This window comes from Mirounga angustirostris, unplaced genomic scaffold (assembly GCF_029215605.1).
Source record: "Mirounga angustirostris isolate CCGP_5_RB_7025 unplaced genomic scaffold, mMirAng1.0.hap1 SCAF_2, whole genome shotgun sequence".
NCBI lineage: Eukaryota > Metazoa > Chordata > Mammalia > Carnivora > Phocidae > Mirounga > Mirounga angustirostris.
Window position 1 is genome coordinate 56769429 of NW_026991710.1, and position 16456 is coordinate 56785884.

At 38.5% G+C, this 16456-nt stretch overlaps 1 protein-coding gene across 7 annotated transcripts in view; it reads left to right on the forward strand.

Moving 5' to 3' along the window:
- Positions 1–16456, forward strand: part of SLC4A4 (solute carrier family 4 member 4) — a 351609-nt gene that overhangs the window by 181644 nt on the left and 153509 nt on the right. The window lies entirely within an intron of this gene.

Below are 16456 nucleotides of genomic sequence, written 5' to 3' on the forward strand. Positions count from 1 at the left end.
CACTATCTTTAGGAGTTTAGTTGATCTGAAACAAATGAGAGGAAATAAAATATGTAGCATCTACTTAACTAGAATGTGTAGTATCCATTAACCTGAGACAGACTTTCTGAACAAGAGGCAGTTCCATCTTTGCTTTTGACTATTGGGTACTCTTGGAAGGAATGATGATAAACTTTTCAAATTTGTGTACATTTTCTTATTTGTATGACTTGCCTTTCTCTCTCTCTCTCTTTCTTTCTCTCTCTCTCTCAACAGTTGAGAGATGGTGATGGTGTAGGGAGCAGTTAATGGGCCATGAATTGTGATTCTTCCTGCATAGATTGGGGTTCTTTTATAGAAAACTGTGATCTGTTCATCACTCAGGACATAATAGTGCCCAGCACACGAACACTTAACGAATATTTGTTGATTAAATGAACACTTAACCTGAAAATAAGAGAAAGGACTGAAAAAAATATGGAAACTTAGAGCAGGAATGATTTTTCTGAATTTGTCAGATTATAGTCTTCACATCAAAACTAACCAGCAAGGGGGAAACTCTGCTGCTTTTCTGTGGCTCCTGATAGTAGTAGAATTTGAGGACTGCATTCCTTGGCTAGGACCTCCATTTCCTGCTGACTAGATCATTCTATCCATGGTTGACATACCCTCCCCTCTCCCACCAAAGCAGTTATGACTGCTATGAGCTGTCATTTATCCAACCTGGTGCTGTCTCATTTAAACATCCCCATAGAAATTCTGTGAAGCGAGCCTCACAGACCCCTTGTTGTAGATGAAGACACTGAGGCTCAGTGAGGTTAAGTGCTTATGGTAGTCATTAGGGCTGTTCACAAATGTTGTAGCTCTCCTTTGGGACAAACGAGGACTCTTCTTCCTCACCCACTTGATGTTAGGTGTGACCACACGACTTGGCCTTGGCCAGTGAAACATGAGCAGAAGTGTTGGATGTCATTCCTGAGAAGAGCTTGAGAGCCAATACATGCTCCACTATTTTCATTTTTCCTTCAAACCAGCAGCATTCCAGAGAGTGGCTACTCCATGCATCTAGGTCCTGTGCGGACAGAGGTGCGGACTCAAGCCCCCAGCCAGTCCACAAGGGGCATTATCCTGGGTGAGAAGTAAAGTACTGTTGTTTTAAGCCATGAGAATTTGAGGTTGGTTCTTTCACCATAACCTTGCATCCCTGGCAGGGAGAGTATTTGAGGTCTCCCAGGAAGTGGGGGACCAGGGTTTGAACGCAGATGTGTAGATGTCAGGTGGTACAGTTACTTTTTATTTCTGTCTCTGCTTCTCATTCTCTCTGCCTTCAGCAACAGATAATGCTCTTGTCTGCTGACCAGAGGTGTGGACACTGATGACGCAGAGTTTCGTTGTTTCAGGTCAGAAAATGAAATCCCCGGTGTTTTTCATTGGGAGGCAACAAGTCAGCATTCCGAAGTGTAATTTTGGGGGATGGTTCTGTTTTCTGTTTTCTAAAGCCCATTCTTACCAACTGCGGGAAGGAGCTGGAGCACATACACTATTACGGGCCGTGATCCGCTTTGGCCTCAGGAAGAGCCATACACTGATCGGTTCTGCAAGTGGTAACCATGGTTACAAATCAAGGAACAGTCTTGTTAGGCGAATATAGTGGAGGGACTAACATCAGCATCCTTCTTCAGGGCAAAGGACAGGAAAAATTCAATTATAATGGCAAGTTTTTCCCATAGTTTTACTTTTAAAAAGTTCTACTGTTAAAAAATTGATTCTTCTATTAAGCTGGGGTGTGGATTTTAGGAATTGCTGTAGGTGTCAAGGTTGAATCATCTTCCCAATTTCCAAAGGACATCTTTGAATGATTTTTGTCTGCGTTTCTAGAGAAGAGCCTAGAGCCTGGATGAAAGTGGCATTGCCTCTTCAGCAGCTGGTGGCTTAGGTCGTGTAGACTGTTATTAGTTGTAATAATGTCAGTGATAGTTGTGACTGTTGTCTTCAGTAAGAATGATGATTATCACCTTGGATTGTGAGGATCTCTTCCCTTTTGGTGGTGATAATTTTATTGTATCCAGTTATAGTGATAGAGTTTTGGGGTATTGTTACATTAATTCATTCAAATGGTCAATTCATTCACTTAAGTATTTTTTTTTAAAGATTTTATTTATTTATTTGACAGAGAGAGACACAGCGAGAGAGGGAACACAAGCAGTGGGAGAGGGAGAGGGAGAAGCAGGCTTCCCGCTCAGCAGGGAGCCCCATGCGGGGCTCGATTCCAGGACCCTGGGATCATGACCTGAGCCGAAGGCAGACACCGAACCGACTGAGCCACCCAGGTGCCCCTCACTTAAGTATATTTAAGTATCACTCTTTTGCCAGTGCTTAGCTAGGTGTGGGGAAAATATAATGAACAAGGCAGACACAGTCCCTTCCTTCAGACACCTACCAGTCAGGCCTGTTTACCAAGGGGAGGGTGATGTTTGTGATAATCTGGTTCTCCTGAGCAGAGTGGGGGGTGCTTATAGAGAGTGGATCTCTTCTGAAGGGGGAGAATGAGCACCTGGAGACTATCTAGGAGGTGAGCAGACAGTGAGGGATCTGACTCAGCATAGGATGTTGATGAGAGGAATCAGAGAAAGGGCAACTTAATTGGTTTATGTGGGCTGGCTTAATACAAATATGTAGAGACAAACAGACTTTCTTTGGTTCTTCAGAGAACAGGGCCTATAGGCAAACATTTTAGGAAAGAAGATGCTGACTTGACACTCTGATGTTTGAGATAAAGATTTGAATGTAGTTTTTATTTTTATGATTCAGTGATTCATGAATCTCAATGATTTTCCAAAAGATTAATGTCCTGATTCAAGTTCAGGCTGGTAAAGCTCTGTTGGCAAGGATTTAGTCCCATCTCTCTTGTGTGAGGATGCAGGGTTTTCCCAGCAAAGGACTTTTGTTTGCCAGTTTGGGGGAGGGAATGAGGGCTGCAGGGACCAATTCTCCAGTGCTGGAGAGAATATGAAAGGAAAATCAAGGGCCTCTGCTTATGAAGATGTCTAGTTAGGCCTGGAAACATACAATGGTGTACATTATTTCTAAGAAGTTATGTGTATTTAATTGAAAGCCAGCTCTTTGGTTGGCACGTACTATTTCTTTTTTTTTCATTTTACCATTTTTTTAAAGAACTAAGCTCTCTGCCTAGCATGGGTCTTGAACTCATGACCCCCAGGTCAAGAGTCACACGTTCTGCCAACTGAGCCAGCCAGGAGCCCCGGCACATACTATTTCTTGATTCATCTAGATGCTGCTACTTACCTGGAAAACTGAGGTGTTTTATTATATATAAGAATGAGCTTTGGGGTGCCTGGGTGGCTCCGTCGGTTAAGCGTCTGCCTTCGGCTCAGGTCATGACCCCAGGGTCCTGGGATTGAGCCCTGCATCGGGCTCCCTGCTCAGCTGTGAGCCTGCTTCTCCCTCTGCCTCTGCTGCTCCCCCTGCTTATGCTCTCTCTCTCTCTGCCAAATAAATAAATAAATAAAATCTTAAAAAAAAAAAAAAAGGATGAGCTTTATGACAATGAAATGGATTGCTTCATTAAGTGGCAAGTTTTCTGTCATCAAAAGTATATAAACAGGTATTAAGAGATTGGCTGTGTCTGGTGTTATAGGAGAAAAACTGCTTGATAGAGTTGTTCAGATGATCTCCAGGCAATCCTTTAGCTCTGTGATTGTGTGAACCACATCTACTATAACATACCCAATCTTCCAGATTATCTACCCTGTAGGGCATTTAAACTTACCATATCTACCCTCTATATTGTATCCCTGTTCCAGAGATAATGTGTAACTGAGAAAATTCCAGTAGCACTATATAGAGAAGTTTCTGAAGCTACAGTTTTGACACTGATTCAGGTTATTACTGATATGAGTTTCTCATTCTCTGCCGCTTTTTTCTTCATTTTGGTTCAGCAGAAAATGGATTTTTTAGCAAATACCTTTGCCCACTGATTTAAACAATCTTTAAACAGTGTAAGTAGACCAAGTGAAGCATTCTTAGAGTCTCTGCATCTTTTTTGTTGTTGTTTGAGTCTTCATGTATTTTACTACTTTCTTTTTTCCCTCCATACCACTTCAGTGGTAACTATAGAAAGGAGTACATGTCCTTCAAATCAGAATGACAGGTGCTAGAATGAACTAAGATCAGAGTGTGCTCAGAACACATTAGAGATTACCTAAAGAACCTTCTATCACCATGATGTAACACACATAAGTAAGTGATGTACATATTGCATAGTTTTCTCAAGTAAATAATTACTAATGACCTCTGTGCTCAGGGAGGCACCTTCCACTTTTGCTAGAAGCTAATAATTTTGGTTTGCCTGAAGTTACTGCGTACCCTCTATGGGATGAATAACAGCTACAGTTAGGCCTCAGTCCTCATTTCTTGAGTGGGCTCAGATGATTCCAACCCCCAGCTGCAACCTCTCAATTCTTTGAACTCATCTCCTTAGGCTGGAAAATTACAAATGGTGGGATTCTGACACAGCAGCTATATTTCATTTTCCTAAGGATCTTGACGTCAGAGAGGATTTATGCCTATGATTGTAGGCCAAAGAGAAGAAGAAGAAAACGAACACCTATTGAACACCTGTGCAGGACATTTGCTCATGTGTTCCCTTGCTTAATCCTTATAGCAGTCCTATAAGGGATTATTGTTCCATTTTACAATCTTTTCTTACTCTAACTTTGTCTTCTTTCCATGCTGATGTAGATGATCTCTTGGGTTCCTTTTTGTATTTCTTCTTATGAACCAGCACCCTGTACTGCCCCCCCCAACCCAGTCAGAAAAATGATGGCTGTGGCAGTTGGCATCATGCAGATCTGTGTCATGGAGTTAAATAACCCCGTCCTTGTGGTTTCTTTGAACTAGATGTGGTTTAGGAGTAGGACAGTATCAACTCCGAACTGCAAGCGTCTCACTGCACCTTGGGCTTTTCAATAAGAAGGAAATCCTGGGCCCATCTTAATTCTTGTCACAATGCCCCAGAGTAACTCTAGGATCACGTGAGGCCTTGCAGCTCCCACACCATTTGGAACCTAGTTATCACTTTTGCTGAACTGTATAATAAACTTCTCCACAGGGGAGAAACTGAGTGTATGAGCAAATGCAGACCAGGAAAGGTGTTGCACCCTTGCCTTGCTCTTCCTCAGACTTGTAGAACTTAAATGTGGAGAGTCTTCAAGACCACTTGTGTGATAGAGGCTTTGTGGGCCCAGACGTGTTTGTGCCCTTCTGTCCTGGAGGCCACTCTCTGAGCTGAGGGTGACTTGTGATGAGCACCTGTGCCATGTGTTCAACTAACTGGATGTGCATGGGCAAGGCTACGAGGAGCTACTGCACGAGGAAGCCAATCTGAGTGGCTTTTCTTCGGGTCACATTTGATGAGCCATAAATTGAGCAGTGAGGAGGTGCTGTATTTGTAACTGGAGGACCTGAGAATGCATCTATTACTCTTTTAAAGTTTTAGGGGTGTCTGGGTGGCTCAGTCAGTTAAGCATCTGACTCTTGGTTTCGGCTGAGGTCATGATCTCAGGGTGGTTAGATCGAGCCCTGTGTTGGGCTCCACACTCAGCGTGGAGTCTGCTTGGGATGCTCTCTCCCCCTCTCCCTCTGCCCCTTCCCCTGCTTGCATGCTCTCTCTCTAAAATAAACAAATAAATAGATAAGCAATAAAGTTTTATATCTGTAGCTGTGACTGTGTCTGCATCTATATCTAAATCATCATTGATATTGGCATCCATGTCTATATATTTATTTGGCTGCAGATGTAGGATTATGCTAAATGGCTTTTCTGCCCATACTTTTTTTCCTTTTTTCTGCATACGCTTTTCAGGTATAAGGGTTTTTGGTGACTAAAGCTATATATTGGAATCTTTGGTATTTCAGACAGAGCTGTCAAGAAAAATTTCCCTTACCATAATTTAAAAAATAGTGCAAATGTTACTTCATGGGGCATGTTAAAACTACTTAAAATTGATTTTAAACTCTTAAAATTTTGATTTCCATGTTTATATTAAAATTTAACTCAATTAAATCTCCCATTTGTCTACTACTCAATAAAGCCTCAAATTAATTTCAGGTACTTAGAAATAATAAAAGACTTAATTAACTTTTATATTATAGGCATTTTTATTAAAGTATTATGTGCAAATGGTTATGAAATCGAAGAAGAGCATAGGACTTCTAACAGAGGAAAAACAAACTACTTTGCTTCATTGTCTCTGTTCTGAGACCTGTCCTTTTAACAGCCACTTTTAACGCTTCAAATTGTTTCTAAATTTTCTTTTTACAGTTTTTTCATAGTTATCTTCATATTTCTGTATACTGGGTTTATCTTGCTATTTCTGATTTATTACTCTTAGATATTGCCTGTTAATTTTACCTGCTTTATACACTTTTCCTTCCTCCAGATAGGTTCGTATCATTATTCTTAGTTCCATTATTAATTCTATTTGTATGTAGTCTTAGGTAGTAAGCCTGTGCTTTTTGTGGTTTTTTTTTTTTTTGGTCGCAAGTACTGATGGGATCTTTTGACTAGTTACCTGGTGAGAGAAGGAGGTGAGCTTCCTACTCTTCCTAGCCCCTCTCCTTACTACTTCCACTTCTAGACTTCTGTTATTGGTACTTCCACTATTTATTGTCAGTTTTGGTTAGATTTACATTTTTTTCCTCTGTATATACATTTTGTGCTTTCTCAGGTGATTCTAAAGTCAGAAATCCATAAATAACATTTGTAGTATTATGACTATATGAATATAGTTTATTCTTAAAGCTATATAATATGCTTTTCTTGTATAGTTTTTTTTTTAACCTAGAGTTTTAAATTGCATTTTTTTTTGAATTACCTATTGTTACTGTACTACGGAGCTCTTTCAGTATCTCAAGGATAATAATAAACCCCACAGATACCTTCTACTTGCAGATCTATCCCTCCTGCTCCATAGGACACCTGCTGCAGAACTGATGTTCTCACATTTACTTACATTGCTCCTCCTGAGTTGAGACCATATACTTCTTTTTCTTAGTTTATTCCTTCATTTTACTAAATCACATTTCTAGTAACTTTGTATGGAAGGGCATATAAAGATTGACTTTTTTTAGGGTTTTAATTTCTTTTTTTTGGCCTGAAAGTTTCATTATTGTTTTTTCACACTCAATTGATAATTTGGATGAGTGTAGAATTCTAGGTTGAAAATAATTTTTCTTTCAGAACTTTGAAAGTACATGCTTCCATTTTCTTCCACTCATTCTGTGTTGCTTAAGAGAATTCCAAAGTCCAATTCTTATTTCTTTTCTCTTCTAGATGGAAAATTGTAGGATATTGTCTTCATTGTCAGTGTTGTGAAGTTTCATGGTGATTCATCTACATACAGAGGTGGATTTGTGTGTGTGTGTGTTGGGGGTGGGTGTTGTTATTTCTGTAGGGACCTGTGATTTGGGGAAACATGTTCTTTAGCTCCCGGATATTCTCTTTAATAGTGTTCTGTTCTCCATTTTCTTTGTTCTCACTTAGTTGGACTCCCAGTAGTCAGATGTTGACTTCCTGGATTGTTCCTCTGTACCTCTGATCTTTTCTTGCATATTTTCTAGCTCTTTGTTTTCCTCTCCCCTTACTTTTTGCAAGATTTCTTGACTTATTTTCATACCTTTATGTATGTGTGTGTGTGTGTGTGTGTGCGCATGTGTGTATAGCAATCATATATGTTTTTTAAAAGTAATTGTAGAATCATGGAACACTACATCAAAAACTAATGATGTAATATATGGTGATTAACATAATAAACTTTTTAAAAAAGTAATTGTAACTTTAAAGCATTTTACTTGTTCTGTTTTTCATAACATCCTGTTTATGTTCTATGGATGCAATATCTTCTCAAATCTCTCTGTAAACTAGTAAGGATTTTTATTTTAAGTTTTCTAAATTATATTTCTTTTTTTGATTTTTTTTTTTTTTTTTTTGGTGTCTGTTTTAGTTTTGGGCTTCCTCAATTGTCCATTTGTATTTAAGAAAGAGGATTTGTTTTAGAGTAAGAATGGTTGTCCTGAAGGGCCCTCTAAATTCTAGAGTTCAGAAGACTTTGGTCCGAGGTACAAACAACTGTACTAGTTGCCCTGGTCTTTTCTGACTACCTCTTTAGCAAAGAGCCCTCTGGTAAATGCTTTGGCTAAAGGGCGTTCTGCCTGAGTGGTGTTAAACTTTCTGTGCATAGACTTTCCATAAATGTGTCCCTTTTAGCCTGCATCTTACTTGGGCCTCCATAATACTTGGCATCTTCCAGTATGGAGCTTCTTCACAGTTTTGCAGGGAAGATCTTTTCTTTTTTGACTACATGCCTCTCTGCACATGCTCTACACTGCAATTTCTACATGGTGTGAATAGTATCAGGCCCTAATATTCTATCTGCACTTCTGGAAAGCTTTTGGTCTGTTGGTCTTCTACGTGTTCTTTCAATTGATATGGCCTTACATTTTCTTCAAAAATACATACTTTTTAATCTATCATTTCAAAAGTATCCAGGAAGAGAGAAGGATAAACTCATTTGCTGAATCATATTATAAGTTGAACTGGTAGCCTTTTTAAATTATTATTTATGTTATCCAGACATTGTTATGTTAATCACCATACATTACATCATTAGTTTTTGGTGTTTTAAATTATTTTAAATTTTGACACTTCATTAATTCAGAGAATCTCTGCATTAATCTGAATAGCAAGATTTTACTATATTTGGATCTGGTGTCTACATAGATACAAGAGAGTAGACCCCACTTATGAAGTCAGACACTGGTGCTTGTGCTTGGAACGATGTGGCTGCAGGAATCTACTGAAATTCCTCCTTAACTTGGCTTAGGGGCATTTAGTAAAATCACTTTGGGTCATTGCCTATTTGGAATGAAGGCAGTGAGATATTTGTTTACTTCTGTCATAATCTGCTATTGGTCTTTTGCACTCATCCTTTTACTAGCCAGCATAGGCTTGCTGATGGTATTGTTCTTTTCTGTTTCTAGTTTTATGAGATAAGGTCACAAATTATTTTATATACTTCCACCTATGTGCTTTGGACAGAATAACTTTTTGTTTGGAGTGTTATATTGTATGTGTTTGCACATGTGCGTGTGTGAGGCACAGAGAAAGAACTATTACAGAATCACAAATACTGTATGTAATCACAAGAACCGCAGATTCCTTGAAGTACTTTAGGGGACTTTACTCTTCAGTAAGTGTCCCTGTCCTTGTTTGTTTCAGAGTGTTTCCTTAGCTGAGTAGAGATTTTTTTTTTCTAATGTGTGTGTGTGTGCTCAGAGAGAAACAATGAAATTTTTAAAAAATTAACTACTTATTTTAGATCATAATAAAAATTAAATATCCAGTGCAATATTATTAGCACAGGAGTCACTGTGATTAGAGCATTTTGCTTTTGCTGGTTGAAATTTAAAAAGAATTAGAAGAGATGAACCTTGTATATTTGGCGTTGAGCTGCCTAAGACCCAACATTGAGTTTTGGGAAGAACCCACAGAGTAGCCAGAAAATTCAAAAACAGAGAATAGGATCAAAGAGGTTGAGGTCGGATAGATTATCAAGGGGCAGGTGGACAGCAGAGGTCTCAGAAGAGAAGAGAATGATCTTTAAAAGATGAGAATAGCATTTGTGTGGGTTTATTGGCATAGGAGTTTGCTGTGCTGTGGTTTGGCTTCTGGACACTTCCAGTCTCTCCATAAGATGCCTTTTCCATTACCCTTGTCCCATACATTAGGGGTGACTTCAGCTTTTGGCTGGCACTTTGGTCACATACTTTGCTAGTTATCTGGATCTTTTGATGTCTTCTTCTTTCCTCTAAATTTGTTTCACTTTTCAAGCCAACCACATTCTTTGAGTTATTTTAGCTCCCCCCAATTTTTCTCTACTCTTTTCCTTTCACTGAGGTCTGGACACCCTCCCTTATTTCTCCTCCCGTTTTCACCTCCTGATCCTTCCTTCACAGGGGGTTTCTCTTTTTTCCCCTTTATTGCTTCTCACGTCTGTTCCCACCGCTGACTGACAGGCTGTTAGCCAGTTTGGCAGAGTCTTTCCACTCTGTTAGTTCTGGGCCAGCTACAAACTTCTTCCTTATTTACTCCAAGGCTTTCCAAGCCTGAAGGCTCTTGAAGTGTGCACACAGCATCTCCCTTCATAGGAAATGGACTTTGAACAGTACTGTTTATAGTAGTAACTCCAAATGGAAGTAAAATGATACCCAGTTGCTATTATCCATTCATTCACAAATATTTATTGAGTGCCACTTAGTGCCAAGCTCTGAGGCTAAAACTGTGAATAAGACCCACCTAAGGCTTTGACTCTGGGCCCTTGGAGTTTATATTATATTAAAGCATGAACAAACAAACAACAAAAATTTTCTAAACAAAACAATTAAAAATGAAACAAGCAAAAATATCCAAACTGACATTCACTTAGTTATGAAATTCTTTCAAAGAGCTCCTTCTGGTAAGATTTTTAACTTCCCTTCATCTAATATTTACAATTTAAGTATTTCTGTGTTTTATCTGGAGGTTGGAAGTAAGAATGGATTGGAGGTCTTAATGACAGTTTATGTTATTATTATTTTTAGTGGGGGCAGCTCTTGATATTTTGTTGCCATGGAAGACTAGGAAACTGGGGCACCTGGGTGGCTCAGTCAGTTAAGCATCCGAATCTTGATTTTAGCTCAGGCCATAATCTCAGGGTCATGAGATCAAGCCCTGCATCAGCCTCCATGCTCAGTGCGGAGTCTGTTTGAGATTCTCTCTCTCTCTCTCTCTCTCTGCCCCTCCTATTGCTTACGTGCCCGCTGGAGTTTTCTCTAAATACAAACAAACAAACAAACAAACAAACAAATAAAATCTTAAAAAAGAAAAGACTAAGAAACTGATCTGACAAAATCCAAGCTTCATTTTTAGCCATTCTTTCTAGACTTTCTCCAACTCATTGCTAGTATCCCAGTTGATTTGTTCTCCTTGTCCCTTTATATTCCTGTTTTTAGTGGTTGAAATGGGAAGAAATTGCAGTTGGAGTAACTTGAAATATGGTAGAAAACCAATATGGAAATAATGGAGAGTTGACTTTATGTACATTGTGGAATTTTAGTAATACTTGGCTATGATTATGAGGTAGGACATTCAGAAGCATGTGGCATTATTGCTTTTTTTTTTTTTAAAGATTTCAATTTTTTAAATTATTTTTTAAAATTTTATTATGTTATGTTAGTCACTATACAATACATCATTAGTTTTTGATGTGGCATTATTGCTTTTATAATTACATTGCTGTTGCTTTTAGCACCCTTTCTCCTTTGTCACAGAGCTGTGGTTTTGGGCTACTGTTTAATCACAGTGGCAAACAGAGTAGCAAGTTCATTCCCCCCCTTTTTTTTTCTTTATGAAAATGAAAAAGTAAATGTATACTTTATTTCTGGGAATAGCTAAATTGACAACCAAGAACCTTTCTGCCTTGAATATTCTTAATGATATTATATTGCACATAAATTGACATGGAAATAGGATATATTCTTTGTGGTTGTATATTAAATTTTCTCCTTGTTAGAAATGGTTAGGTTTGTGTGTTTATTTATGGAAATAACATAGAGAGGCCAGTTTTTTCTCAGAGGCAGTTGGATTGGTATTAAGAGATCCAGATTTAAATTATAGTTTTACCACTTGCTGTGTGACCATGAACTTAACCTCCTTGAGGTTCAATTTTGTTTATGTGTAAAGTGGTAATAGGAATCATACTAACTTCAAAGTGCTTATATGAGCTTTAAGTAAGACAGTGTAAGTTAAAGTACTTCGTACTTAAAAAGATTAGTTGCCCCTTAATCTTAGATATAGATGATTTCTGGTAGAGTTGTTATGTCAACAGTGGGGGAGAAGAACACAGCATGCATTCTTCCAAAACTATACTAAATTATTAGTTTTATGGTCCCAAGGAGTACAAATCAGACCATACCTCTGAATTTTCTGACATGGACACCCAGATTCCCTTATGTCTGTTATGTGGAAGTTAACTCAGTTATTTTTCATGCTAAAAATATTTAATTATTATTAAGAATAAAATAGCCAGTTTTTTTCATACCCAAGGGGATCTTTGTTTTAGCTTTTTCTTAGATTCTCTATTACTTCATTGTAAAGGTATGAGGTGAGGGGGGTTATGTGTTAATTGTATTACATACATATTTACATTTTTATCTAATGCGTACACATTTAAATATCCTCCTCCTCCTATGCTATAGTTCTCCTTACTGCTTTTTATTGTATCTAATAGATATAATTGTAAAGGACTTTATGAATTGCTACATGTGTGCTAAAGAATGACAAGGATTTTCAAACTTAGTACAGAATTCAATTAATTTTTATAGAAGACAGTATGTACCTGCCAAGTGTGTACTTCCAAAATGAAATTGTTCTTGATTGTGTGAAACTGCCTAAAATGTGATTCTCCAAAGCTTTCTTTTTCTTATGGCCAGAAAACAGTGATATGGAAATTAATTATGATTATGCACCTGAGGCTGATTCTTCTTCTTTTGTAGAAATCAAACTTTAAAAAAAAAGTTTCTTTGGACCAAGAGTACTTATATGACATTTGTATGCCCTGGATTTTGATGGAAAGGGCTGACTAGTGGTAGTTGACTAGTTGAATGAACCCCTGCCTGTGTAAGAAGTAAGGTACTTTAGGGTACTGTTGCATTTCACTTTTTTGGTACAAGCTGACATTTTCTCTTATTAGCCCTACTCATTCAGGACTGCAGTATAATGACTTTGTATTATAGGCCCAAACTGTAAATAGAAAGCACTGATTTATCCTGATAATGTGTCTTATTGAATGTCAGGTGCAAAATATCTACAATAGAATGTTGTTAGGGATCAGTTGCATAACCGCTTCCTGGGTTTGCTAAAATGCCATGCACAAATTTCTGATTCTGGATATAATCGGGTTTGTAATCTCTTTTGGCTCTTGTCCTTGTCTTCTTTGATTTGGGTGATATGTTTCTGGAAGAGGCTGATTAAATAATGAGTTTCCAAAGTTATTTATTTATTTGATTGTGTAGGAGAGGATTTAGAGGAAAAGCCAGGCGAGACACTTTCTGTGTATTTATGTAATGAGGTTGCTAACTTAATGATATCTTGAGATAACAGTAGTTTGGAGTAGTGGCTTAGAGGAGGACAAGCTTATCAGAACTACCCCTCTGCCTACTTCAGTTTATATATGTTTCTTTCAATTCAGATTCTGACTGGGGCCCACTCTCCTCTTAAGATAACGGGTTTATTTAGAGCAATGGTTCTCAAACTTTAGCATGCTTCAAAATTACTTTAAAGGTTTTTTTTTTTTTTTAAGATTTTATTTATTTATTTGAGACAGAGAATGAGAGACAGAGAGCATGAGAGGGAGGAGGGTCAGAGGGAGAAGCAGACTCCCTGCCGAGCAGGGAGCCCGATGCGGGACTCGATCCCGGGACTCCAGGATCGTGACCTGAGCCGAAGGCAGTCGCTTAACCAACTGAGCCACCCAGGCGCCCCTCTTTAAAGGTTTGTTAAAACCTCATTACTGGGCCCCAAACCCAGAGTTTGGATTATACAGCAGATCCCCTTATCCACAGGATATATGTTCCAAGATTCCCAGTGGATGCCTTAACTCTATATATACTATATTTTTCCTATACACACATACTTATGATAAGGTTTAATTTATAAATTAGGCACAGTAAGAGATTAACAATAATAACTAATAAAATACAACAATTATAACAATGTACTATAATAGAAATTATGTGACTATGGTCTCTCAAAATATTTTATTGTACTGTACTCACCCTTCTTATGATGTGAGATTATAAAATGCCCACGTGATGAGATGAAGTGAGGTGAATGACGTAGGCCTTGTAATGTAGTCTTAGGCTATTATTTACTTTCTGATGATTTGTCAGAAGGAGGATCACCTGCTTCTGGACCACAGTTGACTTCGGGTAGCTGAAACAGCAGATAAGGGGGACCACTGTAGTGGGTCTAGGGTAAGTTGCAAGGAGTTGCATTTCTAATAAATGTTCAGGTAAGGCAATGTTGTTGGTCTGGGCACCACACTTTGGGGACCACTGCATTGGGAAGCATTTGTTTTTGGTTTAAGGTGTTTGGACTCAGGAGTGGGGAGTTTGCTGGGCAGGAGGTGGGGAAAACACTGAAGCATGTTTATCATCTTGCTTAGGGTTTACCTAGAAGTATTGACTTCTGGATTCTTCCACCGTATTACAAAGTTAAACAGCAGTGAAGCTGTTCATATTACTTTTATTAATGAGAATCAGATAATAGTAGGAGGGACAGTAGATTTGGTTGTTTCTTAACATTGACCTACTTTTCCCCATCTGGTTCCTGCATCTTCCTGGGACCTGTGCCTTCCTTGGACCCCCTGTCTGGTACAAATACATCCATGCTATCATGAGAGAAATGATGAGGCAGTATATGAGGTTTCTTGGAAAAGTTGTGACATCAGTCGGGATTACCATTATAACAAAAACTTGATTCATTTGGCGTCTACCTCTTTAGATTTTGCAGCTGTAGGACAATGCTTGGGCTAACATGCACCTTTGCGGTGTTTATGGTTTCCAAAGCAAATCAATGAATCTAGGGTATTCCCCGGAAAATTTAAGTCACTTAATGAAACTTCTTTCAGATTATTTCAGTATTGCCACTTACATCAATTGATTTGATAATTAGAAATCAGTCTTATCTATTAATTTACAGAAGCTACTTTCAATTTAGGATTAGGATTGCCAAGGCTTCATTGCTTTAGGAATATATAGTTCAGATTTCCTCAGTCGTTCAGGTAGAATTTTCACCCAGCTAGTCCAAATAACTGCGTTTGCTTTTAATGTCAGGTGCAAAATTATAGCTACTCATCATTTCCTATTACTTTCAAGCCCAGCATTGTTTGGGAGCATTCACATTTGTACCTGGTGTCTTTTGTTTTGAGCGCACGCTGGAAACCTGGTGTGTAGTTCAGAGAAGAAAACGTGGCCTTCAAAAAGGTTCTTTTAATTTTGCTCATAAAGCAGTTTTTCAGATGTAACTTTCCTTTGAAAAGTGCCCTGTGCTCAAATTTTCCTAGAATAAAATGTCCCACCAGGTAAAGGGTTTAAGAGATCTAGGCCATGCTTACTCAATGAAATGCAGCAGAGTGGAAAATACCCTGTCTTGCCAGCTCAAGAAAATTATGATTTTTCTGATTTAGTAGTTAAAGACAATTATATTCTTTAAAGAACTGCTTTTACTTAGACATTAAATTATTAGGAGTAGATTTTAGTCTGCGGTAAAATTATGTGTTGAAGTTTCTATCTGAAGGAATTAAAGTCTATAAAAAATAATTTGGAAGCAAATGTGAAGCTATGTTCAAACTTTGGTGCTTGTTTTTCAACCCTTGTCCTTTTGGTGTGAAGACCAGCCTGAGTCAGATCATTGAGGATTAATGATGAATGCATTACTCAGCACCCTGCAGGGGCTGGGTCAAACACCCTGGCTTTGAAAAGTTACTCTTTTGCTTAGTAAGCTTAGAAATTTCAAGTCCAACTGCAGGTCCAACTGCAGAATGAACAGAATGTTATTCTTTTGATTAACATAGTCTACTTGAAGATGGGCTATCACTCTTCTAGATGTCCCTCCTCTCTTTGCTTGTATATTGGTGTCTAAAGTCATTGGATTGCCAGTAGACTTGACCTACAGCCACTGTATTGCCAGGGAGCTTGGTTCCCATGAAGTGCTCGTGATGAAACCCATTCCTTAATGTGAATACGAAGATTGGCATGTTGAGGGGAAATGAGGGTTATGCTTATATGAGTCTGGCAAATGGGATTGCAAGAAGTAGGGGGCCTATGGTAGTACTACTTTGAGGCAAAGAATGGGGATTGTGGATCAGATGCCCACCACAGAGAAATCTTCTTAGTTAAAGTGTCAGCTGGAAAAGGGAACACAGATGGGTTTTGTGGTTGATCAGAGGGAGTGGTGCCCCAGGAAGGACTGCAGAGGCCTGGAAAGAGGAGGTCCAGGCCTGTAGTCTGGGGCCATTTCTGCTGACATGAGGAAAGAGGCCGTCTCTGAAGGGGGTAGGAAAAGCAAAGGATACCAAGTAGATTAGGATGTGTATGAAGGGCAGTGACAAAAAGCAAGCCAAATGAGGAGTAAATTTACTTTTATGCATATAGTTTTAGATGTTTCTTCTAAAGTTTAACTCATCTTGAAATCGGTAAGATTTAAACATGCTATTTGCGATTTTACATACTTTTAGCTTAACCATCTTTGTGCTCCAACCTGTACTCTGGAAGACTCTTCAGGAGGATCCCAGTGGAACTAAAGCATATTGCCATTCTCATCATCATCTATAAGTGTTTATGAAGTGTGCAGCCAAAG